At 43.0% G+C, this 22499-nt stretch overlaps 1 protein-coding gene across 5 annotated transcripts in view; it reads right to left on the minus strand.

Moving 5' to 3' along the window:
* Positions 1-22499, minus strand: part of SCAPER (S-phase cyclin A associated protein in the ER) — a 4210252-nt gene that overhangs the window by 1520966 nt on the left and 2666787 nt on the right. The window lies entirely within an intron of this gene.

The raw sequence follows: 22499 nt of genomic DNA on the forward strand, positions 1-22499 counted from the left end.
GCTCTTTGTGAACTTAGGTCTAGGATTCAAAATCAAACGATAGCAGGACTGCTGTTCGTGTTCTATTCTACCAATATGACATTTAGTGGGAGAAGAAAGTGGTAATTGTGTTGTTAAGAGAATTACGCTGCCAATAAAAATAATATTGATTAAAAAAAGAAATGTTAAATGTGAATTACTAGCATTTCAGGTACCATCAGAGAAATTGTATTCCTCTTCCAGGTGAGATGGAGTACAAACCTTGAAGACGAACAATTCAGAAACTAAAGAATAAGTGATATACAGTTTTATTTCCAGACTCCATCAAAGAGCTGCAACATGGAACACAATCCTGAGGCGATAATATCCAGGATGGCAGACCGGCCTGCCGGTGGTGCTCTGCCGCCCAAGTTATAAGCCGAAGCGAAGCAAAGGACCCTTAAAGCGGGCATCTGTGCCGTTAAAGGCAGGGTGGTTTGAATATCACCAGTATTATCGCAATTAGCATCTATGATGTAAAGTCGCAGATGCTCAAGGATTTTTGAAAAAAAGAGAAGAAAATGTACCTTTACTTGTGATGCTGCTCCTGCCAGTTACAGTCCCTTTTCAGTGTAATTTACAGTGATTTTACCAAGAAAAAGAATAGGCTTTAACTGATAGGAGCTGTGTCGCAGAGAACTATGGTAAGTTTAATTTTCATTTCATTTTTTTTTAAAAGCCAGAGGTACCTGATTCTGAGGACCGCAGGTGTAGGTTGCTGCATGGAGAATTCTGGGCAAAGCCCCTGATGGGCTCTTTGATGAGGTCCCAGCCTGTGCCTGAGGGAGTGGGTGCGGTGGGGTGGTTACGGGAGCTACCACCCAAGGTGTACTGCTTGGCCCGGAGAAGGTGCATGGGTGATCCCCAGACTTCCCCACCATTGTCCAGGACTCAGGCAGAGGACTATCAATTGAATCTACTGTCAGCAGAACAGTATCACAATGAGTGGTTTGGGCTTTTCAAAACCTGCTGCTCCAATTCCATTACCACTCCAATCACGAGACACAGGTAGCCATTCCAGCATAAGACTGTCTAAATGGAGGGGCTAGGACCAGATACAAAATATGGGCACTTTCACAGGGGTATGAGCGTAAGTAGTTGGCAAGCGATTTCCACAGGATGTTGCGAGAGAAAGCGGAGGAGGCAGTTGAGGCAAAAGATAACGAGGTGTTAGAGGGAGCGTAAAAAGACAAAGCCATCCTGTTATTGCTAAGGTTTTATATTGTATTTTCTTGATCTAGCCCAACCCAGTAAAGATCCAAAATAAACATTTGATTAAACATATCACGGTTTGTCAGCATCATAAGAGGTTTAATGCGAGCGGACAGCTCTCAGGTTGCTCAGAACGTGGGATTCTCCTAGTGGGTACAGCTCACATTCCGAGTAGACTATCTGGCTGTGCGCAATGCCCAGCAAAAGATCAAGGGGAGCATGCCACGTCTACCCTGAGATGTAATAGAACTGAAGCCTGGAATACTGATGGAAAATCAAGGCTCGAGGATGTTATCTCAGCATCATGGGTGTAATTTTAGGGGGGGACAGGGGTGTTTGTCCCCCCCAACTTTCATGGTACACCATTTTGTCCCCATTCATTTGGCTGTGACACCTTTTCTTCACATGTCATGCCCCCACCCAACATTTTCATCAAAGTTACTCCACTGCTCAGCATACAGTATCTGACGTTAGTTGCGCTTTCATCTGTTGTTGCACAGTTCAGCTACTGCCAAAGATGCATCAAAAAATAGGACCTGGAAAGTAAAATAGGAGGCTTATAGCCCCAGGACAACTCAGACAACATGGCTAGGGAGCAGGTCGTTTTACCTATCAGCATACACACTACCTTACAAGATTTCACACATTCTTTAGACATTAAGGGCGCAACTCTGAAGTGCAGCCAAAACTAGTTAAGTAGTCATTGTTAGGAAAGATTTCATAATTGTAGGTCATTTTCCTTCCATGTGGCAACCCCCAAACTTTTTGCTGTTGTTTTACACCCTGATCTAGACTTTGCCAGAGAAGCGCAGCCTTACGCCGCACTCCTCTGGGCTTTCGCTCAATTCTTACGGGGAAACTGACATACCCTTAAGACAGTCAGTACCGGGAGACTTTGTTTCCCTTAGTCCTTTCCTCATGTTGCAGCTTTTGAGCAACATGAAACAAGAGTGCACCGTAACTTACCTTACCGCGCTCTTGGGTCTCTAGTCATTCCAAAGGCCCTAGAAACCCTCGCTGGACTTATTATGAAATGTGCAAGTGTGTCACGGACGTGACTGGTGGCAGCTATCATTTCTTTGTGTTTTGAACCCCTTTTTGCCATGTTAAACGCGCTTCCCGCGTTTGGCCCAAATGGGTGGCCTGGCCTTCAAAATGGCCATGCTACGAGGTTCTTTGTCCTGTCCGCTGACCGTCTTGCCCCATCACCTTCACCCATGTCGAGCCGACACGTCACTTTCCCACGAAACACAACGCTTTCGCGGGCTTCTGCAGGCCTTGTGCGTGCCTCCAGGATGTGGGCTGGGATGTCAATCTCCTGAGTTCTCACGGAGAAAGGATAAGGAGCCAAGTATCCTGCAACTAAGAAGCTGAGTCGAGGAATCGCTGGTGACCCGCTGAAGGTTTGGCACCCTGCACTGCTGTCGTCTTGCGAGACCACTTGGCCTCTGATCGAACGAGAAGGTCTGCAAAGGCGCTTTGACCCTTTAGAATAGTGGGAACAACTATTCTCGGCATCTTCACCAAATCCAGTACGTAAGAATTCGGAAGCATCGCTGGGCCATCCAGTGGGCTGACCAGCCTACACAGGAACCTTGCTCTGTCACCGCCGTCTGGCTTACTGCTAATCCCGTGTCCTCGGCACTCTCACACGATTCGTACACTTGACGTTTTCAGGTCTGAAGTGAGATGTGTGCTTTGGGACCGGAATACACGCGGTTGCCGGGTTGCCCTGCTGTGGTAACAAACCTGTGCGTGTTCGCTGCATCTGGGACACCCTCGACCCCGACTCCTGCTGTCGCGGAATCTACACAGCGTCGAGACGTCCCTCTGATCGCATTTGAACCTGCCAGTACCGAAACGGAACCAGAGAAGCCTGGGTCTGCCTGCAACGGGGACCGGTGAGTAGTCACTACCCTAACCGGTCGCTCTTCCGCAGGAGCCTGTGGCTGTCCATCGCTGTTGTAAACAGTAAACAGCAAACCCTTTCCCGCACTCACGCCCTGCTTCTGCCCCCAAGTGGAGGCCTTGCCTGAGTCACGGGATTTGTTCACCATCTTTTCGTCCACCTTTCTGAACTGCCTGATTTCGCTGAAGAGAGACTCCTTTGCCCGTTGTGCAGCTACTTTTGGGCACAAGGCTCCACTCTTCGTAGGGCTCGGACTTCCTTCTAGTTAGGTGGCCTCTGATGTCGAACTGGGTCTAACGATTACTTGCACTGCCTGTTTTCCTCCCCATCTAGGTGGTCTGCATATTTCGTGCTTCTAACTCTTTAGACCCCTCGGTCTTGTATATATATTGTATTGATTGTGATGTGTTGGTTTACTGGAGTTTTACCGTGATTCTTTACTATGGTCGATGTTACAAAGGCCTTGTAATAAATGTGTCTATATTTTTAATATAACACCTGTCTCGAGTAATTTGTAAGCGTCCTTGCTTTCTGTGCTCATTGCAGGCTTTCAGTCACCCTCACCCCTCTTGAGACCTAGTCTTGACTGCCGCCATCGCTACCCTGATTGGTCTGGCTTGTCCAGGGGTTACCCTGTTCCAAGAAACTAGGCTGGCCTTCTGAACCTCTGCCCCTCCAGGACAGAGTTCAGAAATCCATCTTAACAGTCATCCATGAACGAAGAACACATTTCTTAAAAGCATCATATTCTAACAAAGAAAGAATGTGGTGCAGGGACATGAAAGCCTCAGCTTTGTATGTCCTGGGTTATGGCCTGACACAGCCCTGGTATCCTCCTGGAATGCAAGGCAGGGACTGCAAGGGGATTCCCCAGGCAGAGCCCTGCTTTTGCATGTGAAATAAAACACGACTCCTGTAAAACGCTGTTAACCTCCAGTGCACGTTTTCCCTTTCTAAAAATAGCATTTCCCAAACTGCAGCATCCCTTTTCCAAATTGCTATAAGCTTAAAGACACTTGTGCAAATTAGGAAAGTGGCAGCACTTAAAGAAATGCTCGTAGTGGCACTGGTGCACATGTTTCTCCAACAACGAGAGATTTTAGCAGCGTTTGCTGCAAATTAACTTGGCAACTGCCCTCCAATCCTTCCAGCCACCTCAGAATGGTGGTGTCGGAGCCTGGAAGCCCTCAGAATCAGGCCCTAAGTCACCAATTAGCTCAGTCTGGATATTCTGCAGAGACGACCCTTCTGATGAATTGGAGGAAAGTAGATAATAATAATAATAATAATTAGGCTTTTATATAGCGCTACAAACCCTCAGGTATCTGAGCGCTGCTTATTATTACCCACGGTGTGTGGTGCTCATTTATCGACCTCGGAAGGATGAAAGGCTGAGATTGGCCCCGCCGGGATTCGAACCTGCGTTAGCAGGCTCTGCACGGATGTCAAAGCGAGCGCTCTACTCGCTGTGCCACTTGACCGGCAACACTACCATCAGCCAATTGTCAAATCGAAAAGCAGGAGAGCCAGGCTAACACTTGGCTTGATAAGGGGCCTCCCACTCTAGACTTGATGGCAATTGGCCAAATAGGAGTTATAACACCTTAAAATGCTGCCTACGAACCACAATCAGAATCGCAAGTTGTCAAAGAGATGCCCATGATCACTAGAATTCACAGCTGTTGAAAGATTAAGGCAAACTAGCAAACCAGGACATTCCCTATCAAGAATGCACAAGGAGTAGAACTTTTGAGTCCGCTGTGAAACATGCTGATTTATCAATAACAAAAAAAATAATAATACTTAGCGATGGGGAAATAGTTGACTGAAAGTGCTGTTAAAGAAACGATCTTTAAGGGGGTCTGTAAAAGTGTCTTAGGCCTGGGACACAATTATCTGGCCTTATCAGCCGATTTTACCACGCACGAGGGAAGATTATCTGCAACATAGAAAGTAGACCTTCAGAAGTATACTGAAATGCTACACCTTGTGCAAGCTACATTTATTCAGATCAGGGCTACAAAAAAAGCAAAAGGTTCCATCGATAGTTGATAATGTAGAGCTTTCTGTCCTACTGTCTCTCTCATAATCATTTGACCAATCAAATCGTCTGACATTTGTAAACAGCAGACTGACAGAACTTGCGACACAAACAGAGCTCAGTTACAATAGAGTCTATGAAGGCATATATACATTTGATGTGTATTGTTCCTATAGGTGTAGCGTTAAATAGATGGGCTCTTTTCAGCTAAGCTTCTGAAGAAATCTCTGCATTTTCTTTCCGGGTTATTAAATATTTTAAATCCATACTGCATTTGAAAATACTGGTTATAAGGGCTATTTTAAATTATTCATGACTTTGCAGAGCATTTACCAGATTTAGTGACATTCCGAGAAAGCGTTTGATGACTAAGCAATTCATAAAGGCCTGCATCATGACAAGTCGCAGGAGTGCTGGGAAGTAAACGCTTGGGCAGTGCCAGAGTGGCAGAAGCATTTCCGCCAGACAAAAGGAAACCAACTGGGCGAAGTTTAGAGATGATTACAGCTGCTAGCAAGTCACGCCGTAAACGCTAATGATGTGGCATTCTTACAACTCCCACTGACTTGAATGGCAAGAAACATGAGGCGAAAGGAAAGCGCCGAACTCCAGTGCGCCTAAAAAGCATTCCAATGAATCGTGGCCTCATGAGACTTTTCTCTCCCCGCTTGGAAAACCAAGCGCAGTACAAGGCCTACTCAGGGAAGTAACAACATGAGAGGGGAGAGCGCAGGTCCTATAATGTTTAAATATGTACCACTGGGAGAATTGCCTAACAATGCATTTCTTGCCCTTTTTAGTTTGGGCTAATATTACCTGGCTTGTGCCACCTATAAGACGAAACTATAGCATTAGAGTACAGATGGCGAGAAATGGCATATGAGGAGGGATGCACAGTTTGCAGAAGTTGTTTGGTTATTTGACCAACCACTGACTGCCCATGGCCATGCTAATCCATATGGCCGTTCCCACCCAGTTCCTTCCCATCGCTGCCGAAAACCCCTCCTCAAGGCATCTCGTTGAGCTCGTTTTAAACATGCCTTACCATCAAACTTTGCACTTGAAGTGGCTGCCAGTGTTTTTACAAAGCAGTCAACTGGGAGTTAATGACTTAGGGGCTGATTCATGGAATTATTTTGCGCCGAAAAACAGGGATTTGTGCGCCATTCTGCCCGCAAATCCCTGTTTAACAAATTTGCTCTGTTCAGCTATTTACTAAGTACGACATACTGAGAACAAGTTCTTACACTACCTCAAATAAATTAACTGTATTAGCGCTTTATATTTGAAAGCTTTTTTATATAATTTACTTAAAAATGTTATATTTACATGACTTCGTTTTTACATGCGCCAATGCATATTTTTATTTTTTTTTTGTATTTTTTAAACTTTATTTATTAGTGGTCCAGAAAACACAAAACACAGTTACAGCTTCATCGTGCAGATTGAAATCAACATGACGAGGTAGAAAATCAGTACATATACCATACATCTTCCCGAGGTGGTGAGTCTACACATCTCCATCGTCATCAGAAATAATTGTAAGCGGATTCAATTCAACACTACAGCTAAGTCAATGCCTAGTCTGGGATGCTGAGGGAAACCCTTATTGTTATATTTTTATGTCCAGTTCGTTTACTCTGGATGACAACCCTTATATAACACCCCTCTCTTAGAATCCCCCTGACCCCACTGAACCAAGAAGTAGGCTTGTTTTGCAAATTAAAAGGTTTATTTGAAAATTAAACAATACATATATCACACTTTTATAATAAATTAATGTTTGATAGCACACTTGTGAAGATGATAGTGATCAACAATGGATAATGTTACAGTGGTACTCTCTTTTTGATGGCTTAGAAGTGATATAGAGAGGATAAAGTAGCTGAGAATGCTTTTATGGCTTCAAGGACAATGCAATGATGAATGAAAATGCAGTACAGAAAATAAACTTGATGTGACTTCAACAAAAGACAATGTAATCACTTGTCTTTGACAATTCACCCCCCTCCCCCTTTATGCAATGTAAAGAGATGGAAGAAAGCACACAGTTCTCAGGAATGCAATCAAATATAATTCAGTTCCCCCCTATCAAGCTTAGAGGAAAACAGGTAGGAGTTTTAAACACAGGCAATATACTTTGATGTGGTTGCAATTAAGTGAAAAATATGCTAAAAAGGCTTTCAATTCCCTATAGTGGGTTCAGGGTAGTTGATAGATACTTTGAATCAGTTCAGGCCAGCCCTATCAATGATTCAGGGATGGTTATTAGGTTGAAAACAGATTTCAGGGATGGAAGCAAAAACAAATATTTTTACCCGTGGCTAAAATGTAGCAAAATAAGGAGTAGGAAGTCGGTTCTAGGTTCGTTGGAAAGCCTAGAATCTTAGCTTTAAGGTGACAGTTAAATCTCGTTCATAGCACAAACGGTTCCAGAGATACGGCCGATTTAGTAAAGGTAGTTTTTAGGATTTGAAATTTTAAAGCTCAGAATGACAGATGACAGTTTTCAGTTTTAAAGATGACAGAATGACACGATTCTAGGAGGCAGTTCTAATAGGCTAAAATAGTTTGGATTAGATTATTTTAAACTAAGAGATTGGTTTTGGCACAGTGCTAGCTGGGTACTCACACTAGATTTTGGACAGGAATGCGACTTCGTCACCGATCAGGTCAGGATTGGCTGGACTTCTGCTAGCGGTTCTTCACAGCGATCTGGTCTCTGGGTCTCTGGTTCTGTTATCGGTTCTGCTAGCGGTTCCGGATACAGCAGTCTCTGGTTCTGCGGGTCTGGATCAAGTGGATTATTAGCAAGCAGCAAACCGCACAGCCCGGCGGTTGAATAGTTTGCAAATGATTCCTGAGGCCTGCTGAAGAGAACTCAGCTTGCGGGTTAGCCTCTCTGCTACAAGTTTTGAAGTAAAGTTCTGGATCCCTGGAGTTCTGGATTTGAAGTCTGGAGTCTCCCGGCAAAGCGTCCCGCAAGAAAGTGGAAACTGAATGTCTCTACCTGGGTTTCAATGTTCCTTTTATGTGTTTTGAAAATGGGTGTGTGCCTGGGCCTAGCTAAGCCTGCCCCTCTCACTTATCATTGGCCAAGCTTTCCTCTCTCCCTTGATTGGGGGAAGGAAATGGAGTGTCAGAGTGATGCTGTAGGTTTTATGGTCAGAGGAACCTCCCCTTGTCAAATTGCACACAAATCTATTTCTGACCCAAATACATATTTATCTATGTACCATTTTTCTAATATTATAGGTCCAGTTAACATATTTTCTGTAGCACCAAACCATCCGATCCCTGTCTTTGTACGATGTTGTGTCCACTTATGACAGAATTCTCCCCTTTTCATCCAGATAACGACCTCTAAACCTTTCCAGATTTTACACAAACGTGCACTAGGGATATGGGTTTCAGATGATAAAGTGTCAGATTTTTAACATGCATACATTTGGAGTAACAACCTTTTTTCCGCTACTATCCCCAAGAACATACCATAGGGTCCTAACACCTCTTAAAATGTGCACAGAAAAATCACAGGAATGATGATGTTATTTATATAATTCTTACAAGTCCGCACTAAGAATTATCCATCTTTTTAAAATCATGCTCTGGCCCCAAAGGGGTGTGGTTTGTCCAAAGCACATGGTGGAATTTCTGGTTTATCCACTTCCCCCAAGCTCAGCTTGCTCTCACAGGCACTGCCCCTCCCAGTTTCTCCCAAGAGGAAGCCATTTTACGACTCTCCCAATGTAACATTTGCCTGAGTCCAGGACAGGGCTTTGTTCAACGTCCTGCAGTCTGCAGGTACCACTCCCCTAATTCAAACAGAGAGGTGTCACCTCCTTTTGGTGGGGGCAGCTGGATGCAGCCAGGCCTGGGAAGAGTTGTTGAGCCAGTTCAACTCCTGTCGGGGGTAGTTGTCAGGCAGAATTCAATCTCTTTAAGCCAAGCTTCAGCTAAATGTCATGTTTGTTCCCAGTTTTGTACATTCAAATCAAACTTACAATTTTTACACCTGCAGCTAGAATGCTGATTCTAAGTTCAAAACTATGACATTTAACAGCTGCAAACTATGTGACACTTAAAAGTAGGTCACTCATTTAATTTAAACATTTCGATTTTAGTGGTTTTAAATCCAATTTCAGTTAAGCTGCTGACATCCACAGCTCAGCCAGTTTTGTTATAAACATTGTTTTGGGCTCTCTCTCGTTCCAGATTTAGTATGCACACAAGAATACATTCTGCCAAATGCTTGCTGGTGTTCATTGAGATTTTTGAATATCTTGTGATGTTTAAAAAAGGCATTTTTAGCTTGCATTTCAGAGAAACAAAAGGTGATTTCAAAGCGCTTTTTTTTTTTAGCCACCGGCACTGCTGTTTTTCCCTTGGCACACATTTCACTCATGGCACTCCTGGCCCATCATGCTTGCACTGGTGGATGGCAGGTCAGGGGACCACTTTGCTGTGCGCAAAACTGCACGGTTCTCTAGGATTCTGGCACAAATGTGGGCTTTTCCGCCCTCTTGGATTTCATAAGCCCACAGCACCAAATGTTGCAGCATAATAATCCAAACGTGGGTCAGGACACCCAACATCATATCACACAGAAACATTCTGAGGGGTCCCCAAATATCCTTAGGTCTGCTCACCGATGGGCGGGTGAGGACAAACTGTTCTTCAGCCTCATTTACATAAACCAGTTGCCGGAGGAACTGCTTCACAGTGGGTGGCGCCGGATTTTTCCATTGTTGTAGAATGCATTTTTTGGCCACTGCACACGTGACATTGAACAGCCTTCTGATCTTTTCAGAGCACTTTCCTATATCTCCGAATAAATATTTCTGCGGGGTTAATATCGGGGGGATTTGTGTGATTTTTTCAAGTATATCCGCCACCTCCCTCCAGAACCCAGCCACTGCCGGGCAGCTCCAGTAGATGTGGAACGAGCCAGCGTAATCCGTTTTACATTTGGGGCATTCACCCGGACTATCTGAAACAAACTTGGCTATTTTGGCTGGGGTATAGTGTAATCTGTTAAGAATTTTAAACTGGATTAAGCGTAATCCAGCGTTCAGGGAAACCTTCTTGGTGAGAGAGCAGTACCTGTCCCAAGTCTTATCATCTATAGGAATCTGGAGATCCTTATCCCATTTGTCTTTGTTCAAATTAGCCGTGGGTGAGTGTGCTTGTATTATAGCATACAGGCTGGATACCCTCAAACGGTCTCCGGCCGTTATCTTCTGCACGCAAGGGTGTGTAGGGGGTTCATCGGGGAAAGACATCCAGCATTTCTGGAAGGCCGATATCATACGATAGTATTGCAGCACCCTAAGTGGGCCCCTGCCAAACGCCCCAGTTATCGGCTGAAGTGTCGCGAACTTCCCTTCGATAAACATATCTCCCAGTCGCATCTCATCATTGGGGTCCCAGGCTGAACGTAGGCTGACATCGTGCGTCGGAGGGATACCAGGTTAGTTCCAGAGGGAAACCTCTGGATTGAACGGGGTCGACACTCCCAGTTTTTTAAATATTGCCCTCCAGGCACCAATCGTACAGCTTACCGGATTGAAGTCGCATGTATCCCTATAGTGTGCGTCAAAAATTACAGACTGTATGTTCGTGGGGGAGGTGGTGAACTCCTCTACATCCACATGAGGGGGGCCCCCGTCTCTGGAATACCAATATTTAGAGAATTGGGCTTGGGAAACATAATAATACAGTTCAAAGTCAGGTGCCGCTAGGCCACCCGAGGAGTATGGCTCAGTTTTCTTTCCCCACCCTATTCTTGGAGCCTGCCCATGCCATAGAAAGGTCGTAGCCATTGACCTAAGTTTATTGAAGAAGAGTCTTCCCGGCCAAATCGGTATGTTCACAAATAGGTACAATCATTTGGGTAGAACTAGCATTTTAAGAACTTCTATCCTACCATGTAGTGATATCGGAAGGCGGTCCCATAATAGCAATTTAGTTTTCAAGGTCTGTAGCGCTGCATCATGATTGTCAGTGTATAACCTGTTTTTCCCGTGTGAAACAAGTATCCCCAAATATCTGATGGACTCATTGGACCACTTCAGCCCGCCCAGAGAGCTGGGGCAGCCAGTTGCCGGTGTAAGGGGGAAAACCTCTGACTTATCTTTGTTTATGGAGTAGCCAGAGTGTGCAGTAAAATCTTGAATCTCCGCCATTATAGGTGCTAGGTTGTTCTCCGGTTCACGGATATATAAGAGCGTGTCATCCGCGCATAGGGATATTAGCTGGGTGGCCCCCTTCAGGTTAATGCCTCTGTTGGAATGTCAAAGCCTGACGGCTATTGCCATTGGTTCTATTGTAAAGGCAAACAGTATGGGCGAAAACGGCCAGCCCTGCCTAGTGCCCCTCCCCAATAGAAACATATCCGAGATTGACTGATTGGTCAGTACCCAGGCTCCGGGTTCAATATAAAGCAATTTCACGTACCTAATGAAGTACCTAAGCTGCCCACCTGTTTGTGATGATGAAATACAAGTCTTGGGGAAGGGAACCCTGAGACTTGAGGAACTAACCTTGTCGCATTGAGAATGGAGCCTCGAGACCATTTTTGTGTTTTGAACTGTGTTGCTTGAAACCTGGGGTAGGGAGGCCTTTATTTTGAGCACTGTTTCTTTGGTTACTGGCATCCCTACACATTGTATTGATTTAGTTGTGAGGGCAAGTATACGTTTTGGACACAGACAGACTTTTAAGTTAGACTCGTTAACTCAAACCTTCCTTAGTTTCGTTCAGGTAGGGAAATCCCACCTTAGCATAGGGCAAGTTAGGCCTTCAACCATCCTGACATTTAAGTTAATAAATATCTTTTGTTTGAACTTTAAGTCTGTTGTCTGTGTCTTGCTTCATGATGCCCTCACATTGCCCAACTTTATATTGGGAAGAAAATTTGCCACTCTAAAGGTTTGTCTTGCAGAATAGATGCGACCGGCTACACATCCAATTAAGTGTTGTTGGTTGTAATGACCGCAACCCCACGCCCATTCGCAGAGAGAACAACAGGAATTTTGTTCCCAATATAAACATCTATTATTGGACGAGCAAGGGCATCTGCAAATTCCACTGCCTAAGGTACACCATTTATTTTTGGTGGTTTGATTTGACTGCATTTATCTACAAGTGAGGTGACAGTGACTTGGACAGGATGAAATGTCTTGGTAGACTTCCGGCATTTAGTGCAGTCAAGGTGTTGTGGTATCTATTGCGATGCCGCAGAGAGCTGGAGGTTTTACAGTGCTCTGAACCCATCTCCCTGCAACAGGTTGTGTTGCTTGGCCCTAATGAAGGCAGAGCTTCCATGAACATGTATTGACCTCCCAGCCGAAATTCGAGTTGGCCTTTGTTAAAGGATTTATCTATCAAAAGAAACCTTGTCACTGTGAACTGCCAGAGAGGTAGATTTAGTCATCAAGGGTTTACAAATTCCATTGGCTCTTATAGTTAGCCTTGAGGCAGGACAAGATAGGAACACTCACTGTCATTTTTTTTGTTGAATTACTTTTGTTTATTTTTGTTTATTTGTGATTGTTGTATTTATGCTTGTGTCCGCATGTTTGTAAGAGTGTTTAGTTATGATTGAAGCATGGGTTATGTGTGTAGGGATAGGTTTTTCATTTGAACAATCAGTGTTGTTTTATTATATTGGTATGTTTTTATAAATTGTTCTGTATATCCACAGCTTTTGCATTAAAGGAATTATTTTCTATTAATTGCTTGCAGCCCAGCATTATTAAATTGAATGGATGCATGGGACAATTTTTTGCTTGTTGACTTTTGGTTGATCTCCATTGGTCCCTTGCCTTTTGTAAATTCAATTGGGGAGACCTTGTATGTGTTTTCTTGGGATGTGTTCTAGGCAGACGGTCGGGGGCCAGTATGGATTCCCCTAGTTGTGTCTCCCCATGAAAGTCAAGCTATTGAGAAGTGTTGTTTCTGCTGCTTGATGAGTGTAGGCCAAACTTTAATTCAGTTAAATATTGAAGAGCCAGGCTTTTAGACTTTTCCTGAATTTCAGGGAGTCCTTTAGGGTGCGGACGTCCCTTGGTAGTGTGTGCCAGAGTTTTGCCACCATAGTGGAAAAAGCAGAGCCTCCATGTCTTTCTGTGCAAAATATCCTAGTTTATAATAGTATGCTGTTTCTCGATCTTGGGTCTCTGGTTGGTTGGTTGGGATTTTGTTTCGGAGGAATTATGACCATTGGCCTTTAACTGCTCTGTGGGCTATGAAAAGGGCCTTGAAATTGATCCTGGTATACTGGTTGTCGGTACAGTGCTCTGAGAGCCAGTGTTATGCGTTTCCTCCAGTTGCGTATAAGGGTCTAGCTGCTGTGTTTTGGATCTGTTGAAGATTTATTATGAGGTAAACTGCCATACCTAAATAAATGGTGTTTAGGTAGTTGATTATTGAAATTCAGGAAGAGGACGGCCAGCGCTCTGTGTGCGAAGAAGAGGTAGGGTATAATTCATTAGGTCAGAGGTGATGTTGTCATCCACTGCCATTTTAAGATCATCCCAAATGGAAACTAGTGCTGATTCAGTGCCTCCCATAGGTCTAAAACCTACTTGTGAGCAATCGAGTATGTTTCTATATTCTACCTGTTCCAACATTTGGCTGTATACATAGCTTTTCTAGATTTTTGGCTGAGTGTGGTATGTTTGAGATACTATGAAAGTTTCAGGGGTCTTCTGGGTCTACAGCTGTGCTTATTAGTTTGGAGTAGGCAGTCTTCAAAGTATTTGGCACAATTCCTGTTTCGAGCATATAGTTCATTAATTTGCCCAAGTCGAAAACTACTGTTTCCATATTAAGGATCTGTCTATAGATGTTCGGGGGCTTGGTTCAATGGGGGAGATAGCTTGTTTTGATAGGTTTCACCAATTTATTTTTATTATGGTTAAGATATTGGTTTAAAGTTGTTCATCAGAGGGGTTGTTGGCTGAATGTCATTGACCAGGATTTGAATGGTGCCTCCAATTGGTTCCTTACTGCTGAGCTGATGGCTTGCTGCAAAAGTCAACCGTTAAGTTAGACTTAGCTATAAATTGTACATAAATTGTACATATTGCATAGGTCTCATTTTGTCTTTATCTGGTTGCTATTACCTCTACTGTCTGTATTTTCTGTATATATCTGCTTCCCTACTGTTATTGTTGTTACCATATACTGTGTCTTGTAACCTGTTCTAAGCGCCCTTTTACTCCCGGGTCCGGAGCGCTATAGAAATAAAATAAACAAACAAACAAACAAACTTTGCTTCTGAAATGGTTCATCACTTAGTTTTTTAATACTTTAAGGTAAGTTCCTGGAAGGTAGTGGGGTTTCTCATCTCATTAATGATTTGGTCAAGTTCTTTTTCTGGATAGGGAGCAGTAGTGATTCATTCGGAATAGTGCAGTTACTTTTCTTTAAGGATTTCTGCTTTGTAGTGGCAGACCTGTCTTTGGTAGGCAAACCTCTCTTGTGCGTTACTGTGTTTCCTCCATGTTTTTTCAAATGGTCAATTAACTTTTTCACTGCTTGTAGATGGGTTATGAACCAACTTGCTGAAGTCTTTCTTATTGAGGGAGTCCTGGATCATTGGGGTTGGTCTTGGTCTTTTCCATAAGCTTTCTGAGTTTCTCAAGGTTTAGAGTTGTCTAGCTTCCCCTGGTGGCAGTTGTTTACCTTTTGTGGGTCGCGAGCAGGCGCATTGGTATGTTGATAGTAAAATTAATCATTAGATGATCACTCCATAGTACCTGAATGGAAGTGGGTGGTTAATGTGCCTTCTTCAAAAAACACTGCGTTGACGGTGTAGCCTGCAATATGTGCTGCTCCTTTGTCCATTTGCTTGAGGTAAAAGCGTACCATATAAAGCTTTTGGATGTTGATATAAGACGACTGATCAAATAAGGTGGCCATTTGACTTTTTGGTTTTCTCAAGGACAGGGAATAGCAAGTTTCTAGGCATGAAGGCAAACAGCCTTAGATGGGCTTTATCAGCTGATGGTGGACATTTGACAATTCCTTTTAAACAGACAAATCAAGGCCCAAACAATTGTTATTCAAGACTTTCATGACCGAAGGGCAAACCAGTATTTGGAAACATATTAAACTCTACTCATTAGGAATGCGGCAACTGCCAGTCTGCTTAAGTATCCAACTTACTATTTGAGTTAGATGGCACAATTGCATCATAATATGACTTGGGGTATTGAAAGGTTTCCCATGCTAACCATAATTGTGTTCCTCTTATTGCTGGAGGGAAGGGGAATGTCACCCCAAACAATAACTCTTGCAAAAATACTCACTCAAGTTTGCATCATCAAATTGCTTTACCAGCACATGGGCGGTAGTCATACTCTTCATTTAGACATTCTTTATTCAAGTTACCTTATTGCATGGGTACCCTCTTCAAGATCCATGCAATGATACCTTAAATTATTTCTAACAATTAGTGCCCAAGGCTTGCAGTGCATTCAGAAAGACAGATCTCCTTCTATCCTGACCTACCCTATAGTTCCGATCCTACCCCACCTATTTGGCCACTACTGGTCTCTTGGCAATCCTAGTATGACTATGCTTGTGTTTTATTTAGCCTGAGACATTAATTGCATTCTCAGGTAACAAATCTTTTTGCACTTTGATGGTATTATGAGCAAATCTTAAATGCCTCACACAGCCATACACTACAGTTTGAAATATTCTATATAAATCCTGCCCTCAACTAAATTCTTCTTTATCTACAGATGCCATTGAGCTTATGTTTGATTTTCTGCTCAATTCTTTTATGTTCCATGCTTAATGGAGCATCATGAACCCAAGGTTTCACACCTATTACCCAGTATTGTGAGAAACTAGAAGGTGTCTCACCCACTAGTCCCAGAGGATTTGTCATAGAGGTGGCCAGGACACGCCCATTGCTTTTGGATCCAATTCCTGGGGGTGGACCAGTGCGGAGGATCACCTGGGTGGGGGGCTTTCAGGGAGTGAAAGTGGGATGCTGGATAGTGAGACGTGGTATCCCCTTCCCTGTAACACCTTTACTTAGCAACTCTACCTCTCCACCCCTCCTTTACAACACAAACACTTTCACACAGAAAACCTGCTATGGGAGAAAACAGACTAACACCCGAGGCGTGTACCTAACATGTCCCAATGCATTGGTCTGGCGAGCACAGTCTGAGCGAGGCACAGCACACAAGGAAAAAGCAGTTTCGAGACGGCAGCTGGACGAGAGGAGAAAGACGACAAAACCGGAGGGGATCACAAGGAGGGACATTACCTTGACCTTTCCGACAAGGAACCATTACTTTCAAGAACCCTCGAAAGTAAAAGAGAGTAAGACCAGAAAACCAGGTTGAAGAATCCTGCATTGTGAATCAGAGATACCCAGGGCCCTCCCGCATCACTATTCAAGGCAGGGAGAAGCAGCAGCTTCTGAGGTACCGACCTTGGCTCCAAGAACAAAGCAGCATCAGTGAAATCAACACAGCCGGCGAGTTGGTGAGACCGATAAAAGACTGGTCTGTAGCAACATTGTATGGCGAGCGCTGGAACAAACATTGTTAAAACGCGTGTGATAAAAGACGCAAGTAAAGTTGAACTGCTAATGAGGGTTTGAACTTTGAAAGGAAAAGCTACCATACTTTGACAGAGTGGTCCGACACTGCGTGGGTGCTCAATCGAAGGTCTCTGTTGCGTATTTAATTGAGAAGTAGTGAAAGTGAAAGAATTGTAAATCGAAGTGGTCCTACAAAAGTTCAAGCAAAATCCTGCACACAGTCGAAAGTCTTCGATTTTGATGCAGTAAAGAAAGTTTGGAAAAACAAAATAAATTGGTCCGAGCACGGCAGAGGGGGACCCATGGTGAAAAGTGAATCTTCATAGAAGTTGTGCATATGAGATAAAGTAGTCCGAGCCCGAATGAGAGAGACCAATTGTGAATATTGTGGAAAAGGGGTCAAAGCCCGAACGAGGGGAACCTGTGGTCTAAGCCCGATCGAGGGAGACCAATTGCAAACCTGTGAATGTGAAAATTCTAAGAGAAGTGGGTCTGAGCCCGGCGGAATGGGACTCGCGGTGAACAGTAAATCACCTGAGAAATTGTGCATGTGAGAAGAAAGGAGCTTTAATGTTTGTTTGTCACATCAGGTCCTCTGTAGTAAGAGACTTTGAATAGCAAAGAGACTTTTGCACAGAAGGTCCTAATAATAACATTTTCAACTGCATCCTTGTGCAAGAAAAGCCACAGTATGTGCTAAGCTTGAGTGTGCCGCCTTGTCATGTGCTGAAAACGTGCGGAAGAGGAGCCAACTGCTCAACTATCCTGACATGTCATTTCTTGAACACTTTTCTTTTGCATAACATTACTGTTTCCCACATTATTTGTATTTAGAAGTAGGGATTGGCAATAGGTTTATTAGCATAGGCTCTTTTATTTTGACAAGTCACCACTAGGATTGCGCTATTATTATTTGATGGTCGTAGCTTGCTCCCATCTTTAGATTTAGGATTAGATAGGCGTTTTTCGAACTCAGATGAAGTTCAATAAACACCCTTGAACCGTGGTCACTTGTGTCTGTCTTACTGTTTGATACCATGCCTTCCTTACAGTATCCAGAGATGTTACCAGAAAATAAAATACTGAATGAACGTTTACCAAAGAAATACAGAAAAATAAATATATATGGGGTGGGGGTAAGGGGTTAGAAGGGGTGGGGTTAGAAATGCAGGGTTATGGGGGATTGAGGTGGACACCCCCAATCAACAAAAGAAAATCAATATTTTTTTTCGGTAAAAGTTAATTTGGTAAAAATAACATTGGTAACATCATATGGAACCATATTATCCCTCTCCATTTTACCCTCTAGATTATGTGCTTCCCTGTACATCCCTAATTTGTTATACTTGTTCTTTTCCCCTACTTTCTTCCCTTTTCCCTTTATTCGTAATCTATGGCAGTTGCACCATATGTCACCTTTCAAACAAGCGCAGACGCTCCGATGGACAGTGGTAATGTGGCTCACTATCAACATTGGGTGGGTCAACATTTGGATGAAACGAGCATTGTCTTGAACATGATATGCAGTTTTTGAGGGGGATGCTAAATAATGATTTTAAATCAGAGAATCAAACTTTGGTGCGCAGAAGCTTTCTTTGTTGGCACAAATGTGTAAAGGTTCGTACCCAGGTGTGTAATTTGTTTTGAGGCAAAAATGTTAATCAGCACATGGAGATCGTTATTGACATCCTCTCAACCAAGCAGAATGTTCAGAGCACAGTCAATAACTATTGGTAATGACTGGATTCTGAACATTCTGATTTCAAAAGTAGACGGGGAAACAGCAATTCATTTTCCAGGCAAGTTTTCTTTCAACAAGGCACTTCCTCTCAGGCAGGATTGTTTTCATGACAACATCCAATTTAACACACCAAAGAGAAAGTTAAAACATGGGGATATGTTTCTTATTGATAAACTGTTTACTTTTACACGACGCCTCATGCATGTTTATATTAAACCCACTAGAGTGTAACGAACTTTGCAATTAAAATACTTAACTTTTGATGACAACCTTGTACAAAATAATATCACATTTAATTTACTAACTCAGTTTATTTACTTTACTCACTATTAAAGTAATGTTTTTAGTTCACACCAATGCTATAGAACATGCATTGCACCTACAAATATGTGCTAATACCCTTAGCGACACCGGAAGAGGTAATTACCACTAGGGATATTGAACCTTTCCCAACTTACGGCCGGACGCTGTGCCTCGGACAATAACTTAGTTACAGATCATTATACCACAATAATGATCCCTCCTTCGGTGTAAGGCAATATTGTTGGAAATCAAACTAACATGCAAATCTGTTTACAAAGACTGCAAACCTTTATAATATTTCAGGTGAGCTAGATTTTTAGGATATTTCTGAATTTCAGTAGACGTGGGTGGAACAAGTTCATCATGCTACAATCTTGATTTGACACTGCGAAGTCTAAGATGCAGATACTCAGATGCTTGATTATAAAAATAGATTTCAAACAGCAGTTTGCTTTGCGTCATTTGAGTAACCACTCCTGGATGGAAATCAAAGCAGGGGTACAGGACTCTTTGGTGTAAGCTCTACAACTGTAGATTCCAGACTCTGGTTTCCTAAGGGAAATGTCTGTAAATGTAATATATTTAACAGCAAATTCCCAACAGCAGTCAACTTCACGCAACTGAGTTCCCGGCTGTGGGATATTAAGTGTATTTCATGCTGGAGATTTCACATTGCAGATGCAAAGGTTTAGGATTTAAAACTACAAAACAGCTCAGGAGTCGTCAGTGAAGAGTAAGATTATGCACACCAGACCTGTCACTATACAAGTCATAACATAAGCAGTGTCGCATAGCAATTTGCTACGTCATTCTGTAAGTTTGATAATTAAATTGATACTTGTGTAGCACAGCTAGTGATTTAACGTACCCTGTTGAATGAAAAGCCGGCCCACCCTGCATTCCTCTAGTTTTCAGGGCTCTATTCACTGCAATTCGAAAGGGGCTAACAGAGAGCGTTTAACTGTAATCATCTCTTCCACTCTTAAAAGTGACAAAGGCCTGTGCGGGAGTGCTAGCCAAGAAAAGTTCTATCTTTTCCAATGAATTGCAAACCGGCAGTAAATCAGGACAATAGACCAGTATGTGTTAACTTTATTTTTAAAAGACGGTCCTGCAATTCCATTCCTAAAGTTGGTACAGAATGCATAATTACAGTATTTCCTCTATTAAACATTGCATATGTCCATGTTTTTCATTAGGGTTTAGTGGATATAAATCTCAGTGTCAACGACATTTGATTTTGTATGGGATTTTGTATGGGACGGTGCATCACATTGACTAGGGAGCACTTTTGAAAATGTACCTGATCACATGGCCAAATGCTTCTGATGGAAAACCTAGCTCTGTAACCTGCTGGTTGTAAACATCTGTGCAACTGGTGCTCAACCCAAAAGCTCATCCCAAACTCATAGACAGTATATCGTATAACACTGTTTCTTTATACCAGCGACCCTGAAAGTGAGATGTCTGCAAACTACAATATTTCCACCTTGTTTGCCCAGTTCTCTGCCTGCTGTGCCATCTGCTCTGCTTAGTCTCTAATACCTTTACACAAAGCTAAGTAGATGTTAACGCAAAGTAGTGATCAATGGTTACATCCAGTCTATACATCTATACACCTCCTGCAATACCATACACTGTGATTAATCTTCAGAGCTGGCTTTGCTCTACGATTATGATTGCATTGTATATTAGTACCTTGAGAGTTGGTTAATTAGGAGAATGGAAAGCGCAATTCAAATGTAGATACCTGAATTTCATGCCACCCGCTGCACCTCTGCCCAGACTTACCTTGTCCTTGAAGGCGATGCCCCAGTCTGAGACTCCACTGGAGTTCTGCATCTTGACCCACTATGCTCCACCAAAGCCCCCAGGCAACCCCCATCTACTCACCTGTGCACCTCCTGGCTCACCTCCAAGATCGGGAAAAAAGTATTTCCAATCACAGACACATGTGTAATTTCATTTGAAGGGAAGCATGAATTGCGCAAAGCCTGGTTCCCTTCGAAACAAACAGAAAAAGAGTATTCACACCCAAGACATCGGCTCGGAGTGCAAACAGTGATAAATACTGCTTTCGTGGGCACACAGAGCTGGAATGCTGTGTTTCAGTATACCTGGCCCAGGCTTGAGGGCTCTTACAGGACCTGCACTTTTCCAAAAGTGGTAATTAACGCTATATTGAAAACAGTTGACATCAATGACCAGCAAGGGCCATCTTGTCCTCCTGAAGTTGAAAATTACCCTGCATGCTGCAACGCCATTCTACGAGGTTAGTCTCCAGCTATGGCTTTCCTTTAATATTGTGAACATTTTGATTTATGAAACCTCTGAACTTCTCCTTACGCAGCAAATGATAGGACAAGCATATAGTACACGGGACACTGCCATGTGCAAAACCGACTGAAGCGAGCAGCACAGAGCCTTGCATTGAAAACTGTTTTCAAGGTCTTTATATCATATCTGTTCATTGGTGTCCATTCATGCCACTAACCTTTACATTTTACATACACTCACCACACTAATGTCTTACTTCACAGGTACACAAAAATGCTTTATTTTTGCTCGGTTATGTCTTGGGTACAAATAACATCTGGTGACATTAAACAAAATTGCTAATTAAATTAAGTTTGCTTGCTATTCAAGAACATTTTAGTGAGAAAACTCTGCTAATCAATTTTTGAAAACTCATTTATGCTTTCCTATAACACTCCTCTGTCCCCCTCACCAACTGACACAGAATCGAATATTTGTTTATCAGCAAAGATAACTGACACTAATGATCTAAAGCCTTGTGTAAGGTTTCAGACTATTTCTGGATGCTAAAGGAATATGACAGAATAGTATCTGTGATATGTTTTAAGCTCCTACAAGTGATTTTTACAGCAGCCGATTGCAGGTCCTGGGTGATAATACGTTTGAGTAATGCACATTGTCTCCCCTGTAGTGTTCGAGAGTGGCTCCAGGATGCTTTACATATTAATAGCTTTGTTTAAATAAAAACAGACTCTGGATGCAGGTTCTTGTTTGTGTAGTATTTGGTTGCAATGAACAGTGTAAAAACACAATGGGCCTCATTACGACCCTGGCGGTAAGTTACCGCCAGGGCCGTGACTTTACCGCCATGGTGCTAACTACGTTAACGCCATGGCGGTAAGGGGATTTACCGCCCCATTCCGACCTTGGCGGGGCGGTAAATCCCCAATCCCCATTTACCCTTCCCCATTCCCATTTTTGCCCCATAGGGCATAATGGGAGTGGGGAAGGCGTTAATTACGCCACCGTAAATTACGGTGGCGTAATTAACACCAAGTTCCCTTACCGCCATGGTTTTTTACACCCGCTAAAAGCAGGTGTAAAAACCGCCATGGCGGAAAGGGAACTCGTAATTGGCGGTAAGGGGTCGGCGCAGCTAACGCTGGCGCTAACCCCTTACCGCCAGGGTCGTAATGAGGCCCAATGCCTTTAGCTTCTGCCATTTCAGAGCACGCAGATGTAATCTTACCAATTTGTTTTTCAATATGTCATGTATTGTTCCATAGATTCATTTAAAAGAGCATGGGATGAGGGACACAGATGATTGTATGTTAATAACAGAAGATTCAAAACATCAGGTTACTAAAAAACATTCAAGAACATGCCCCAATTGAGAAATGTGATCTTCATACAGTTCAGAGGAACAGTGCTTCAATTGATCATTATCTTT

This window comes from Ambystoma mexicanum, chromosome 11, assembly GCF_040938575.1.
Source record: "Ambystoma mexicanum isolate Mex_15411 chromosome 11, UKY_AmexF1_1, whole genome shotgun sequence".
Taxonomy (NCBI): Eukaryota; Metazoa; Chordata; class Amphibia; order Caudata; family Ambystomatidae; genus Ambystoma; species Ambystoma mexicanum.